Raw genomic sequence first — 16,185 nt, forward strand, 5'->3', positions numbered from 1 at the left:
ACTACACCCATTTTCTTTTCTTGTATAGTCCAGGATAGATATATTAAACACACTGGAAAATAGAAACATCTGCCTATACTGTTAGTGGCTTGCCCTTGGTCTCATGGCCAAAAGAGCCGCAGTAGAAATCAAGACTCCAAGTCCAGAGCTCTTTCTGGCACATATCTCTTTCTTCTCCAGCTTTAAAATATTCTGAATCATGTTTTAAAATAGTCGTGATTTTTTAAAATTCTTAATAAACCACTGAGCGGTATTAGCTCCTGCTCTAAGAGAATTAGTTTAGATGAGAATTGGAGTTCAGTATTAGATGTGTATTATAATTAATAGCTTTATAATAGGCCAAGAAACACACACACACACACACACACACACACACACACACACTGAGGAAAATGGTCGGAGGAATCAAGGTCTGGCTGGTATTAGACCTGGGTCACTCTGAACCAAAGAAATGGAAGGGTTAACTATGAGGTGCTTCAGAAACCGGCTGCTTTTACAGCACTGGGAAATCTCTTGCCCAAATTTGAACATGGTTCAGGGAAGACAGACTGAATCCTCACAGGACCCCAGCGAGCACTGTCTCAGTCACCAGCAGAACTCACCAGACCACTTTGCAGAAGCTGAGGAGCACTAGCTCTGCTTTAATTCCAGGCTTTCAGCCTGGCTTCACTTGCAAATATTTTCTTAAAAGTCACCTTCTTTTCATGGACTTGTGTCAATAACTGGTTGGCTGCTGTGTGTTGGATTCCAGTATGTGACCCAGATGACAGCATATATTCTTTAAATAGGATGCATGGGAAACTTTCAAAGAAATATTTGGACAACTTCCCAGAAGACAGATCAACTGGGGACACTGGGCATCCTGCTGCAGGAATTGATGTTTTTCCTTCGGAGAAGAGGCTGAAGGTCACCTTCCTGGCACCTGTCTCATAAGGAAGGCGCAGTATGTGGTTAAAGTACAGGGTGCAATCAGTACTGTGGGTGGTGAGAACACAGAGTAACTAGTCATGAATATTTCCGACTGGGACCATGCATGATAAGGGATGAACTCACACAGAAGTGCATAGCCAGCCTTGCACAATTACAGTTTGGATTTCGAGGTCAAGCTCTTAGTCTAAACACATGTGCAATGTCCTACTCATCCTGTCCTCAGAAGTCTCACCACTGAGCTCATCCTCAGGAATCATTCTCAGAATTTTCCCCAGGCCCAAAGAAAGCTCATGTTAAACCTCTGTAACCAAGAAATTGAAAGGGTCAGGAAAACATGGTTAAGTGGCCAAAAATAAATAAAGTTTTTTGTTAATGACAATTTGGTCATTCATACACAGCTGAACTAGGGGAATTCTGGCAGACTCTGAGAATGCAAAACCGTGAATGACTTCTAACTTTTGTTATTTTCTTCTGAACTGACATCTTGATAGAACCAATAAACTGTGATGCTGAGACAATATTTAAAATAATTTAGAAACTTAAAGCTAGCCAAACTTCCTCAGACCCATGTTAAGTATAAGTCTCTTTCAACTCTACATGCCCCACCAAGCTTACTTCCCCTTTAAGATGCTGTGTGCTTTTTGGATATACCTTCCCCAGTAGAGTACATATCTTTAAGAAAAAGAATTATTACATTTATCTTGGTAGTCTCTCTCCCCTCTGTCAAATCCCCAGTGCTTTCTTTTGTACACTGTAGATATTACATGTTTAATTATTTTAAAGTAGAGGATTTTCCATTATCATAAATAATACTTAGCATAATAAATTGAAAAGAACTGTTAATATTGGATAATATTATCTTTCATTAATCATAAAAAATTTTTCTTAAGACTCATGGAAAACTAAATTTTTATCAAGGTAGGCACATGGAACATAGCTTAATGCTGATGTCACTTAGAGATTTTTTTGGTGGGACAGGGAATCAGCTCAGAAGGAAACTGTCTAACCCAAGATTTAGTTGATTATTTCTCATGGGTCATGGATTCAAACATCGGGTGACCAAATTGTAGTGATCCTTTCATTTCTATTATTTGTGACTATGGTTGTGTCATTGGGTAGAGGAACTGTTCCACATTTGCTGTTCATAGTCATCCCTTTGTCCCATGAATGTGAAGACCCCACCAGTAGCTCTTCTTCTACTTAATTAGATGTTGTAGCAAGCAGAATATTTTTACTTCTACTTCTTCTAGAGATTCTCAACTGACCAGAAAGAGATTGCCTGAGCCCTGAGGGTCGATTGGTCATTTTAAGACAATATTTGGGGCAGATAAGGCAAAAGTAGAGAAGTTAGTCTTCTTAAATCCTACTTCTCTTTAAATATCTAGTTGAAGTTCCCCTTTCTTCATAAAACTTTTTCTGACGACTACTACCTGCATTGTTTGATCTCAGTCATTCGCCCCTAAGAAGCACCTGATTGTTTCTGTGTGTTTGTATATGTTGTAAAGGGTTGAGGTCAGGGACCAGCACCAAGTTTGATGCTTCCTTGCTAACACCCATGATGTCTAGCATACTGATGAGCACACAATAAGTGCATAAATATCTATAATGATATTTTGAATCACTATTTCAGACTTCAATGAATTTGGCTGTGAAAATAGTGACTGAGTCTTTTAGAATTTTCTTTTACCAAAATAAACTCATCCGAGAGTCCCTTAGAGAATTTCAGATCCTCCTGTAAGGACTGCATTATCTTCCAAGACACCACAGATTCTGTTTTCAAAGTGATTAACTGGACACAGGCATAAAAAACCAAACAGTATTTGTTTTTCTCATTATAAAGTCTATCCTGGGATACCAATAATTTCTAGTTACTAAATAGTCTCTCTTCTTCATGGGCCCATATCATGTGCATAGTATTAAAGTTCTCCAAGAACAGCATTTGAGGTTATCTTTCTCCTCACTTATATGAAGCATTGCCAAAAGAAGAAGAAACAAGAGAAACATCTATTTGATGTTACAGTTTCAGAGGAGGATTCCCAGAAGCAATATTACAAATTTAGAAGCGTATTTTCTCCAATGTCAGTAATAAATGTCATCATAGAGGGTGATTTCGTTAATGAGAATTGGAATAAAATAAACATATTTATAAGCTACATATCCAAGATTAAGCCAAACCTAATTCAGTTTTAATGAACTTGATCATGTTAACTTCATGCTAATGGTGACTTGACTTACCAAGCACGGAAGTCATTTCATTCATACCATCATTGAAATTGGCATCTTAACAGATCATGTAGTTTACAACCTTTTGTTTTATAGACAAGGAGACTGATATCCAAGGAGTTTAAGTAACTACCCAAAGTCACACAGGTAGTGATACTGCTGTGATAGAAGAATGAATTGTCTATTCATGGATTTGGGAGGGGAGAGAATATTCCTTTCCAAATATTTGAAGATACATATGGAAAATCGGACATTCTCAATTTTTAATGTCATGACTATACAATCGATATCTCTTCTAGCACTCACTTTTTCCCTTGTTTCACATTTAATTCTGTATATATTTATCTTCCTCTCCAGGTGGTAAGCAGTTTGCAGACCAAGCCTAAATCTAAATTAGCTTAATAGATCTGTACATGCATAGTGCCTCTCACACATAAGCTCAATAAAAACTCTATGAATGACCAAATGAAGTAATGCTCTTTCAGCCTTTCTTCTAAGTCTCAGGAAGAAGACAGCTGCCAACCCAGAATGGCAGGGGCAAGAAAAGAACAGAGAAGTGTCATAAAGACAGGCTTCTTATTCTCTCAGGGTAATTCAAATTGGGGTCCTAATCTGAACGGTCTTTGTGGGACACAACTCACTCTCACATAACTCAGTTGCGCCACTTTCTTTACTCCCATTTACGCAAACTAATCACATATGCCCCAATGTCGAGTGTTTTATAGTCTTCATTTACTTTCTTTTAATGATAAAAATTCTCAAGTTTATTTCTAACGACATTACAAACTATTGAAGACAACACTATCATAGGTAAAGTTGTTTAATGAGGATCTATAATCTACAGATCACAGAAAGATGCTTCGACCTCCTTATATCTGGTTAACACTTTTAACAAACTAAAGGCCTTTCCTTTGTATCCAAAAATAGTCTTCATTTACTTTTTGTAAGGTCCCTGTACAAACTTTTTTTAAAAAAATGGGAATGTGATCGCCATAGCAATTCAGAGATACAAATGTCTAATTGAATCATTGTTGAAGACGATAGTTTGTGCAAAAAGCTGAGTTAAATTTGGGGTGGGAATGAGAATGGGGCTGAATAAGGATGATAAACATATTAAGTCCCCCATATTCCTGAGTGTGGATTAATTAAACGCAGGGCCCTTTAACTGCAGAGGGAACCTGGTGGGACAGTAGGTGAGGTAGACCTGCAGTTTTATCAGCAGTTAAACGCTGGTTACGAGTACAGGATGGCCCTTATACCATGTCGTTCCCTCGCCATCCCGAGGATAAGGACATTTGAGAGAGCCAAATGGTACTGCAGGCCCAGAATCCTAACTTAAGCCGTTTAGTTTAAACTCTCCCCCAAAATCTCGGCCCTGCAGCCTTCCAAAGCACGCGGTGTAAAGAGAGGTAAAGGAACTTGTGTGTGAAAGGTAGGTTCCACGTGCTCCGCCCGAGCCTTCCCTCAGGGCCCAACAGACGTTATGTAAATCTCGAGTTACTCGAGGGTGCACACGTGAGAAGGCGGGGGCCGACACACAAATACTGTACTTCCAAAGTCCCTTGCACAGTGCCTCTGGTGGGCGGCCCTCAGCCCCTCTCCCTCCCGTCTCTTGAAAACAGGCCCCGCTCTTTGCAGTCCCCTGAGAAACGTGTAGCTGTGCGCTGCTGCCCGCGGACCAGAGGCCGTGGCGAGCGGGCCGGGGCGGCCACATGGCGCGCGCCCGGGCGACGGCAGCTGCGTTTTGTTTCCATCGGGCGGGGTGAGTCACCGGCGCCCGCAGTCCCAAAGCTGGGCAAGGCAAACACCCGGGCCAGGGCGCCCGGGTTTTTAACAGTAGAAACAGCTACCGACCGAAAGAGTCTCATCCTCGCTCTCCCATCTTACTCCTCTTACTCCTCTTCCTCCGCCTCCTTCTCCTCCTCCTCCAACACCGCCACCCCGAGGCCACCGCCTCCGCCTCCTGCCTCCGCCCCCTGCCTCCGCCCAGTCCCCTCCTCCTCCACCCGCGAACTTAGTCAGCGGTTCGCGCCGCGGCGCGGCGATTGGCCGGCGGAAGGCGCCGCGTCACAATGGAGCCGGTCGGAGGCGGCGAGCCGGCCAGCGCTGGGGCTTCCCGCTGAGCCCGCAGCGGCGGGCAGTCGAGAAAGTGCGGGCGCCCGGCCGCCACCCGCTCGCCTCGACTGGCGCGGGGCGGACACGGCGGGGACAGCAGGCGCCCGCGGCTGGAGTCGCGCAGGTAGGTCGGAGCGGTACGCCCCCGACTCACGGAGGAGGACCCAGGTAGTGGAGGCGGAGGACGGGGTAGGGGGACGCAGCAGGTGGGGTTGGCCGAGCAGGTGCGGTTACCTGTGCACGCTTCACCTGCGAGCCGGGCCTGCGGGCAGGTGGCTCGGCCGGAGAGGTGAGTCATGGCTTCGCTTTTCCCTTGTCCCCGGCCGCAACGAGGCGGTCCCCTCTCTACCCCAGCGGTCTGGGCGCTGCACCTGAGTGTGAGTCCTGGGGCGGTGCGGGAACAGGGTTCTGGTTTTCCAGTCTGGAGTCTCGCCTTCCTAGGTGATTAGATCTCTCCTGAGGGCGTCTGCCTTCGGTCGCTCTCGTTTGCCCCTTGTCCTGGCACTGTTGACAATCATTTTATGCTCATTAGATACTCATTGTACGCCTACAATTTGATGATGGTGTCGACGTTCGTTAGAGAAGGGGGCAACCTATACCCATATAGAGAGAGAAGCTAAGAGTTTCCTCCTCCTGGGCTGCAGTTAAGCAGGTGCTGAGAGATCAGAAGGGAGGAGGAGGCTCGTTGTTGGCTCATTACTCTGTGTCCTCAACTGACTTCCCAAAGTCCATAGGTTGCCCTTAGTCAGATGACATTTGTGGAAGACCTTTCTTTGTGATCAGAAAGATGCAGCATCCCTTCCCCACCCCCCGCAAAAAGAGGACAAACCTAAATTTAAAAACAAAGTATAAGCGAACTTCTTTGAATAAATTTTCCTTGCTAAAAGCTTTTTTAAAAAATTATGTAAAAATATGTCAGTATGAAAAATTTTAATTGCAAATCTGCAGCCAACTTAAAATAGGCAATTTGTCCACCGCTTTCTAAGAAGAAATTAAATGGCATGTGTCTTTGTCACACTGTCCTGTGTCCTAAACCTGTGTAGGGTTGAAGCACACAAAAGAAGACAAACTTCAGTATAATTGTTTAACAATTCCAGTACCCTTAATGTGTCAAGTTACACCTCCTGAGAACCCTAAATGCTCTTTGAGAGTTGAGAGCGCCAGGGTGACTTTCTTTTGCCCCTGGCTTTCTTAGTCCGCAGCTTCGCTCTTGAAAAGAATATAAAATGACAGCTAATCTCTTAAGTAATTGGGCCTGTGTGACTTAAGAATATAAGCCTTAGCAGATCTGATATTCCCTTAGTTCAGAGAGTGAAGGGGCAGAGTTGTCACTGAGTGTACAGTTGAATCATGGCACTTTTCTTATACTTACTTACTATACCCACAAAATGTTTTTATTGTAGAAAAAAAATCTACATGTTAGAATTAAATACACTATTCTCCAAACTTATTCTGTTTCTTCATTTGGAAAGGTGTTCCAACATTCCAGGCTAATGTGAATATTTTCACATTTGGAGTTATTTCATTTGTCTAGTTGTTAAGATTTGCATTTTTAAGACCATTCCCCATTGCTATTTCATTCTTCAGAATCTTCAGAGTGAAAGCAACATTAACTAAAATGAAAAGGGCCCTAATCAGTATAACTTGAAAAGAATACCAGATCCTCCGTTTTTATTATTTAATAGACTTTATTTTTTAGAGCAGTTGTAGATTCGTAGCAAAATTGAGAGGAAAATGCAGAGATTTCCCGTAAAACTCCTGCCCCCACTAATGCATAGCCTGCCCCATTATCAACATCCCCCATCATAGCAGTACATTTGTTACAATGGATGAACCTATACTGTCACATCATCACTCAAAGTCCATAGTATACATTAGGGTTTACTCTTGGTGCTGTACATTCTGTGGGTTTGGAGAAATAGATTATAACTTGTATCCACCATTATAGTATCATCAGAGTATGATACTGTATTTCATAGTATCACTGCCCTAAAAATTCCTCTCTGCTCCACCTATTCATCCTGCTCTCCCCTCAACCCCTGGCAACTAATGATATTTGTACTATTTCCATAATTTTGGCTTTTCCAGAATGCCATGCAGTTGAAATCATTAGAGTCTGTAGACTTCTTGCACTTAGTAATATGCATTTAAGTTTCCTCCATGCCTTTTCATGGCTTGTTAGCTCATTTCTTTTGAGTGCAGAATAATATTACATTATCCTTCCAAGTTTTTTTAGACTGGGTATTTTCCTGCAGTGGCCTGAAATTTGTGATTTTTGTTTTGTTTTGGTTTTGGAAGTTGAAAGGGAGAAGTATTTTAATATTTAGAAGATTATTGCTTTAACCAAAGTTTTAATTTGTAAACAAGTTTTTATTTTTTAATTTCAAAACCTTTTTGATGGCATCTGAGTATTTTTGTGTTTCTTTTTGATTTTTTTTTTTACTGCCCATACAAAAGTAGTTTATCTAATCTAATCCCTGATTTTCATTTCATCTCAAGATGAATTTCCAAATTTTATTTTTGTTATTCCTTTCCAGCATCTTTCTAGCCTACACCGATATTTTCAGCAACAAATGTATGCAGAATCTGTCATGTTACTTCAGACTTGGTGGAATGGTTTGCATTGCATTTTATATAGAATGCATGTTTCTCCTTGTTGTCCAGAGTAGAGGATCCTGCAGCAGCTTAGACCTGTGACCAGACAAAAGAAATTTGGAAGGCCTAATTATACTGTAGAATTTATTACACCTAGTTTAAAATGTATTTTAATTTGTGCCATGTCTGTTTTCATATTGCTGCCTTTTCTTTTATTTCAATTGCCTATTTTCATTCCCATCTGTATTTTTTAAATTTCCTACGTAATTTTATTATGACTTAGTTTTTCTTAGTGTTTAAAATAATATCTTGGGCAGATATAACTTATTTTTCCTTTTCTGGGTCATTAAGGTTGATCTTAAATAAAATTAGGCCTAACTCCAGTCACTGAATCTCTCTTCTTAGTTCTTATCACTGCTGTTCATTTAGAAATTTAGCAAAGGATAATAGTAAACTCCCTGTTCTATGACTTCCTTTCATTTAGGATTCTGCTCAATTGTAACATAATTGAAATTCACTTTAATGCTCTTTTGAACCCGTATAAAGGAAGTGAATAAAAACAAGTCGACAGAGCTTCAACTTTGACCTTTCCTTTTGCCTGTTGACCTTTATGCTGTCTTTTATATGGGTCACATGATTCCACTTGTCCCTTTCCAGATTGTGTATCCTTGAATTTCAGAGTCCCTTGTAACTCTTGTCTGTCTCATCCTGTGGCCATTTTCAGGGCTCCATTCTGCAGTGCCTACTCCTCAGCCTACAGAATCTTTGACAGAAGCCACCAGCCTTACAGCTTCTATTTCTCTGTTTCCAGCTCCATGCAGGTGCTTGAGATCTTCCTCTACCCATCTCTGATGGAGACTAAATTCTTCACTGTCAAGTAGCATATTCCTTCTGATTGATTCCCAGGTATGCTGATTTGAGAGCGTATTCAAACCTTCCTTCTCTTCTTCTATTAAATTCCTTTTCAGCATTTTGACACCCTTCCCTGCCAAATCAATTGCAAATTATAAGCAGGAATTCTTCAGGCTTCTACCTAAGAGCATAGACTTTACAAATTTATGGGTCTGGGTCTGAACCCTACACCATCACTTTGAATGAGTTGCTGGATAAGTTAAGATTAGCTGCCAATTACATAGACCGCAAAGAACAGTGGCTTAAACACAGTGAATTTTGTTTCTCTTTCATATGAAAAAAAAGTTCATGGACAATCTAGGACTGGTATGATGGTTTTACAGTCTTCTGAGACGTAGACTGGTTCCACTTTTAGATCTACCATATATCAGGTGAGACCCTCAACCTCATGGTCCCAGACGAAGCTTTAGCCATTACATCCAGGTTCCAAGTAGTAGAATTGGGGAAGGAAGGAAGGGAGAGAGTGAGGGAGGAAGGAAGGAAGGAAGGACAGACAGACAGACAGATGGGAAGGAGACAGAGGAAAGGCAAAAGCCTTTCTTATGGCAGGTCTCTTAAGGGAATTTTCTGAGGCTGTCATACAATTCTTGTTATATCTTGTTGGCCAGAACTTAATAATGGAATAGAGACTGGGGAATGTTGTCCTTATTCTAGACAGCCTTATGCCCAGCTAAAATGTGGGAGGTTTACGTCCTTAAGAAGAAAGGGAGGAATGAACATTGGGTAGCCAAACACTACAGTTATTCTACACCTCTTTTTCTTGACTAATGTTACCTATCTCATAGGACTCTTGGGATTAAGAAAAATAATACACATTAAAGCATCAAATGCAGTACTTGACATAAAACAAGCTTTCAGTAAATGTTAGTTTCTATTTCTCCTTATTCTTCTTTCATGAATTGTCTAGTTTCTCTGCTGCCACATCATTGGTATCCAAATCCTATTTTAAATACTTGGGCATTTGCCCAGTTGGTAGTACCAGACCATAGTCTCGTACCTTTTCATGAGAAGGAGCAACACATTATTGCTCAATGTCAGCATTTATTTCTTATTTTAAAACATGCCTTAGATTAAAAACATAGCTCTTGGAATCAAATAGACCTGGGTGCGAATCTTGGCTCTGCCACTTACTCAGTATGCAACCTTAGCTCCTCACATCCTCAGTTTCCTCATCTGTGAACTGGGAGTAAAAATCAGGTATGAAGATTAAATGAAATAAAATGTGCATAGAGTGCTTAATACTATGCCTGATAAAGTAGGTGGTGGCTTTTCTTTTTTAATTTGGCCTAATCTGGGTGAACCTTTTTAAAAATGAACTCATTCCATTAAAAAAAAGTTTTAAAATTGGTCACCTTCATAAATATCCGAATGAGTGTTATTAAATTGTTTTAAAATTTTTTTTTTTTTTTTTAATAAAACAGCTCAGCCTTAACCCTCCTCAGCCTTGATTTAAATGATTTTGGGCTGATCCACTCTCAGAAGCTGAAACATTTCCACCACTGAGTATATTTCATAGTATTTTTTTTCCAGCAACTAGTAAGCTTCTACTGTGTGCCAGACACTGTGCTAGCTTCTGGGATTATAGTGGTGAGCAAAAATGACATGGTGCCTGCCATCATGGAGGTTGCAGGTTACTGGGGGAGCCAGCAAAAAAAAAAAAAAAGGAAAATTGCCACTATGAAAGTTGTCAGGAAGGAGACATACAGGTACTGTGAAACCATGTGCAAATGTCTTATGGTTGGAGGTTAAAAGGTGATATTAGGAACAAAAAACCGGCCAGCAAGCCTAAGTAAAGAGATGGTGCAGAAGTGTGGTTTGAAATGAGCTCAGACAGGAGCTGAGCCAACCCTTAGACAGGGACAAGAATGTGCCACAAGTTTCCAACACCATTGCGAAGAAGGAATTTCATAAGGTTTGGAGCCATCTTTAAAATAAGTGTATATAATATATAACTTCTCAGTATGATACTCTGAGAGGAGCAACATAATTCAGGAATAATGTAATTCTTTTACAATTTATTCATGCTATATTGGTAGACTTTAAATTCAGATACTTTTTTGATACACCAAGCAGATGGATCTGAGAAAGTTGGCTCTACCTCTTTTCGGAGAGGATCAGAGGGTTGATCTGCATCACCCTTAGCAAGTGGAGTTTGAAGCCGTTTGGCTGAGTAGAGGCCATATGAAAGATTGTTGGCAGAAGAATCGGTAGCCCATAAAGCAACAGTGGGAAATGACCCAGGGATGGGAAGTGTGGACAGTGTGTTCTGCAGAGCAGACTGGACTGCTGTGCCTGGGATGGCCTAACTCAGGGCTGGTGGGCAGCTCCAACATGCAGTTCCTCCAAGGTTTTCAGATTTGCCTAACTCCACACATTGGCAGTGGGGTGCCATTTCTCCTTGCCCTATCCAGCCGAGCTAATTAGGGATCCTTGGGGAAAATGTTGCCTCCTTACTCCCTTTTAGAGCCTTAGAGGGTGGCAGGGGCACTCTGCTTCCTCGTAGCGTTGTAGGGCATTCCTGAGCCTCGAGGGCACAGCTGCCTGCCATTGGACTGCAGGTGGTTTCGTGTTCTCAGTGGATACATTTCAGAGGAATTCCGTTCATCTAAAGATTTTAAAGTTCATCTCTCTAGACAAAACTAAGTAAGTTTGATCCTGGCCCTCTTTCAATGCCAAAATAGACAGTCCTCAACCGAGCAGTGACTTGTCTTCCAAGGTGTTTGTGAATCATGATGCAGTCTCAGATGCAGTGTTGTGTATGGTGGTCAGGTTCCCAGGCTTATGAGAGTTTATGCTGTGCTAGCGCTGCCCAAACGTGTCACAAGTCTTTCACCTTCACCTTCCCAGGAATGTCCTTGGAAGCAAGACTTTCTCTTGCTCCCCACTTGCCATCTATTTGGAATTCCTCCCTCATGGCACGCCACGCTAGTAACTACCTCAGGGACTTCTCGATTGTTCTCTGCCTGGAATTTCTTCCCTTAGGAATTTGCATGACTGCTTCCTTCTCCTCAATGAAGAGTCAACTCAAATGTTACTTCAGAGGTATCTTCCCTGACCACCTCAGGTAAAGTCCTCATACTCCCCACACCTGCTTCCATCATAGTTTTTCAGACTTTGGTTTATTGTCTGCTAGTTTGTTTATCTTCTATTGCCTTCGCCTCCTACCAAAATATAAGTTCTGTGAAAGCAGAGACCTGTTTCCCTGTTTACCTGCTCTTGAACTTGGTTTGTAGTAAGCTTCCCAAACTGCTATATGTGATATTGGCAAGTAATTTTACCACTTAGAGAATACAATAGGGTTAATAATACCTATAGTACCTGCCTCCTGGAATAAACAAGGACCTGGAGTTAGCAAACTGAAGATACTTTCTTTTTCCCAAAACTTGCTATTAACTTTAGATTCCATTATTTTGCAAATAACAGTACTGTTGACCAAATTACATGACCCAGAGAAACCTAGAAATCATTCTGGGCTTATCTTCGCCCCATCCCCTCTTAAACTGCTCCTTATAGAACTGGTAAGCAGCTTAACCAGAGTCCATATTCTTAAGTTTCCTCCCATCAACACTTTCCCTCCAGAGCTTGTGCTGTCTTGAGTCTTTTCCAGGATCACTGCTAATTGTCTTCCAACCAAGTTCAGTTTGTAGTCTTTCCTATCTTCTACCCCCCAGATTTCTTGTCTACACCACAGAGAAGTAATCTTTCTGAAAGGCAAATCTCATATCATCACTGCCCAGTGTAGTAACCCTTTAATGACATGCTTTGCCAGATGGTCAAGTCCAGACTCCTTGGTGAGCCATGTAATAGTCTTCCTTTGTTGGCTTCTGCAACTCTCTAGCTTTACCTCTTGCTACCCTGTCATTTTTTGATCACCAGTGCATGCACCATGGACATAGCCTGCACAAGCACACCTTCATATACCAGCCATCCTAAACTGTCTACAGTACAGGCAGGGTGATGGCTACACTCCATGGCTGTGTTCCTTCCCTCTATCTTGGATCCTCTTGTCAAACACCTGCCATCTTTTGAAAATAAGTTCAAGCATACTGATTCTAGAAGACCATTCAATACACTTTCCCTCTGCCTATCACCCCCAAGAACTCCTCCTCATTCTCCCCACTGTACTGAGCCTCTAAGCCTCTTATTATAATATCTATGCAAGATAATGGCCCTGCCTTCTTTTGGGTCCTCTTTCATGATAAAGATTATTTTGTTCATTTGCATGGCTTCCTGGACCAGGTGGCATATTTGGCAGATATGGTGGAAATCTGGGAAAAAAATAAGGGAGTAAAATTCGGCATACTTTTTGCCTAGTCCAGGGCTTTGTTTCATTAACATACCTTTGACTGGTATTTGCTTAAATTTGAAAGCTCTCCTTGAAAGTTAGAAGTAGAAAGGTATGTTATTAATAATCAGTTGAATGGCCAAAATATTTTATCAATGAGCTAGTGTTTATTGAGTATATAATATGTTCAGAGTTCTGGATTCGACAATTTGTAGGAGACCTTGAGACAGTTTTTGCCCATTTCTGAAATAATCCTGGCCTTTCTATTAGAAATAATCCTGGTCTTTCTATTAGAAATCAATTTAACCAAAATTTGACCAAATTTTACATGAGCAGCACACGCACTTGGCTTTCAGATAGTTTAGAACAGCATCTGAATGTTTTTCTCCCAGTGCTTCCTAAAAGGATTTTGAAAAACTCTGTTCTCTCTTTATACATGTTAACAGTTTTTCATCTAAAATTTTTCATCATGATTTAAAATAGTTGTAAAAGATGACATTTCTGATATTATAAATATTGATTTAAAAAACTCTTGTTAATGTACCCAATAGAAGCTAAATTAATACAAAAATGATTTTATATCTATCATCCATTTAAAAAACACATGAACAAGCTCTTTTAGAAAAGTCAGGGATTTTACTTAGTTTTTCCCTCATCGAACTCATTCTTCTCCTATAAAACTTATTCCCGATATAACATTATTATGTTTGAAAATCTTTCATTGATTACCTTACACTCTTGTGACACACACAAGTGCACAAATACTATATCTTTGTTTTTTTTTAAGTTCTTATGACAATAAGTTTCTTTTAAATAAAATTTCTTTTAGATTATGATTTTTTTCTAGTATACAATTGACCAGAACAACAAATTTATTAAAATTTTAATAAATCATCATAAAGCATAGGTAAAATTTTATTGGAAAATTATCTCAGGGAGATGCATGGGGCTTAAAAATCATTTATTTATACATAAGCAAATATTACTTATTGCTAGAATAAGCAAGTCTTCATATTAAATCAAGTGCTTCTTTTTAAATATAAGTGCTTAAGAAATTTTGTTACATAAGTAAGTATATGGGAATAAAGACAACATAATTCCACCCTATTTTTCAAAACTCTTGAGTTATATGCCAGAACTTATCTAGCGATTGATCATGAAAGTGATTTTCAATTTTCTGTTGTCTAATAACTTGATTAGATCTTCCTCCAGTGCTTCTGGAAGCAAAGAAATGGAAACTTTCCTCTGACTCCCCAAAGGATTCGTTTCTTGGTCATGAAAGTCATTCACTTTCTTAACATCTATAACCCTACAGGTATTTCAAAATGGCCCTCTGCTTGGGGCCCTGGAGATTTTTATTCCCCAAGCAGACTCCTGACAAGTGAGATGGTTGCTTTTCTTTTAGAATGTAGGAAAAAGGTGAATGTGAAAGGGAAAAAAAGGAGATGGCTAGAAAGAACCAACAAGACATCAGGTGTTTTGAAGCAGATACTTTTAGACAAGAGTTAATTGATGATCTGAAAATAAATTCTTCCAGAGTTAAATTCTCCCTCAAAAAAAAGGCAGGGAGGGAGGTAAACCCTATAGCCTTGTTTGAAGATAAACTGCTTTGAGTGCTAAAGAAAACATTTCAGTCATGTTAGCTACCAACTCTAAAGGTGAAGGCCCCTACAAAGCCAATTTAAGGATTTCCTCTTGGTAGGCAGTAACATTCCATAGGATTAATGCATGGTTAATGTATATCACTCCTATATATATATCTGACAAGCTAATTTGATACCAAAGTGATTTAATTACTATCATCTATTTTAAGAACACATGAACAAACTTTCCTAAAAAAGTTAAAAATTGCATATAATTTTTTTAATATGCATTGTTACACTGGATACAAAACTAACATTGGTAAAGATCACCAGACGCTTGACTGATAGTCAGTTAGGTCAGTGGGTAACTGGTTTCTATGAATAAGTCTTAATTCTATTGAAAAAAAAATCCGTCAGTGTTTTATCAGTAATGCTAATTTCTTCCTAGAAGGAGGTTGTGAATTACAGCAACCAAAAAGTTTTGGTTTGGGACATTTTTTCTTTATGATGGAGTAAGGCAAAATGAAGGAAGAGGTGTTAAACCTAGCCGGCACCCTACTGAATAGGGAGATTTTACTGGGCTCTCCTGGTTCCTAGATGCTCCTGCATATGTGAAATGACATCATTCTCTTGCCTTCTCCCAAGAGCTTATAGCCAATCACTCCTGAAACACTTTATAGGACCCCCACCACCACCACCATTACCTATCATATTATAGATGTGTACCTCACTTCTAACAAACCACAGCATTTATGTTCACATTTAGTCTCCCGATGACTAGCAGTAGATGGGGCAAGTATTATCTCCATGATACAAATGTGGAAACTGCGTTTGTAATGGGATATGTGGCTTGTGTAGCAAACCCCCACAAGTTAGTGGCAGATCTGACATTTAATGCAACAACTTTTTCTATAGTATATTGCCTGGCTCCCTTTTCCAGATGTGTTATTTTATAAAACACTCTAAGGATTGGAAAGCTTGACTTAAGGTGATCATATGAAGATTAAGTAAGATAGATATGCTTGTAAAATGCTTAGTAGAGTCCATGGCTCTTAGCAGGTCCCCCAGACTTTTAAAAAAGAAAAATAATATATTTGAGTTTTTGTACTGCTGTGCTTCATTTTATGGATTTAAAAAAATTAATTCATTCAACAGACTTTTTTTTTGAGCACTTAATACTTGCCAGGCATCATGCCAGTCACTAGGAATAAGTCCAACTGTGAAAAAAAAGGAAATAATGTTTTTTGCACTTAGCATACATCCTAGAAGGAGGAAGTTAGACAGTGAACAAATGCAAGATATAATGTCATGTGCTAAGTGCTATGGAAAAAAATAAAGCAGGGTAAAGGGCTAGAGAGTGGTTGGTGATGGGGAGTAGATGGGGTGATCAGGGACAACATTCTTTGGGTGGGGACCTTTGAGACAACCTGAATATTATGCTCACCAATCTGAGTTCAAAACCTTGAGTTTATTTGGGTAAGTTGATTCAAGTCATGGTATTCTAGAGTTATTTGGAAGAGACCTTAGAGAATATGTATTGAT

At 40.1% G+C, this 16,185-nt stretch overlaps 1 protein-coding gene across 7 annotated transcripts in view; it reads left to right on the plus strand.

Moving 5' to 3' along the window:
• The first annotated feature begins 5,252 nt into the window (after positions 1-5,252).
• Positions 5,253-16,185, plus strand: part of LRRC8B (leucine rich repeat containing 8 VRAC subunit B) — a 63,790-nt gene continuing 52,857 nt past the window's right edge. For 3 of the 7 annotated variants that reach the window (XM_039838782.1, XM_039838778.1, XM_039838783.1), the window contains exons 1-2: positions 5,253-5,392; positions 8,675-8,769. The gene's annotated coding sequence lies outside the window, so the exon portion shown is untranslated. The remainder of the gene's footprint in view (positions 5,393-8,674; positions 8,770-16,185) is intronic. The other 4 variants (XM_039838780.1, XM_039838779.1, XM_039838777.1 and 1 more) reach the window with 2 other exon arrangements.

This window comes from Pteropus medius, unplaced genomic scaffold, assembly GCF_902729225.1.
Source record: "Pteropus medius unplaced genomic scaffold, Ma_sr-lr_union100, whole genome shotgun sequence".
Taxonomy (NCBI): Eukaryota; Metazoa; Chordata; class Mammalia; order Chiroptera; family Pteropodidae; genus Pteropus; species Pteropus medius.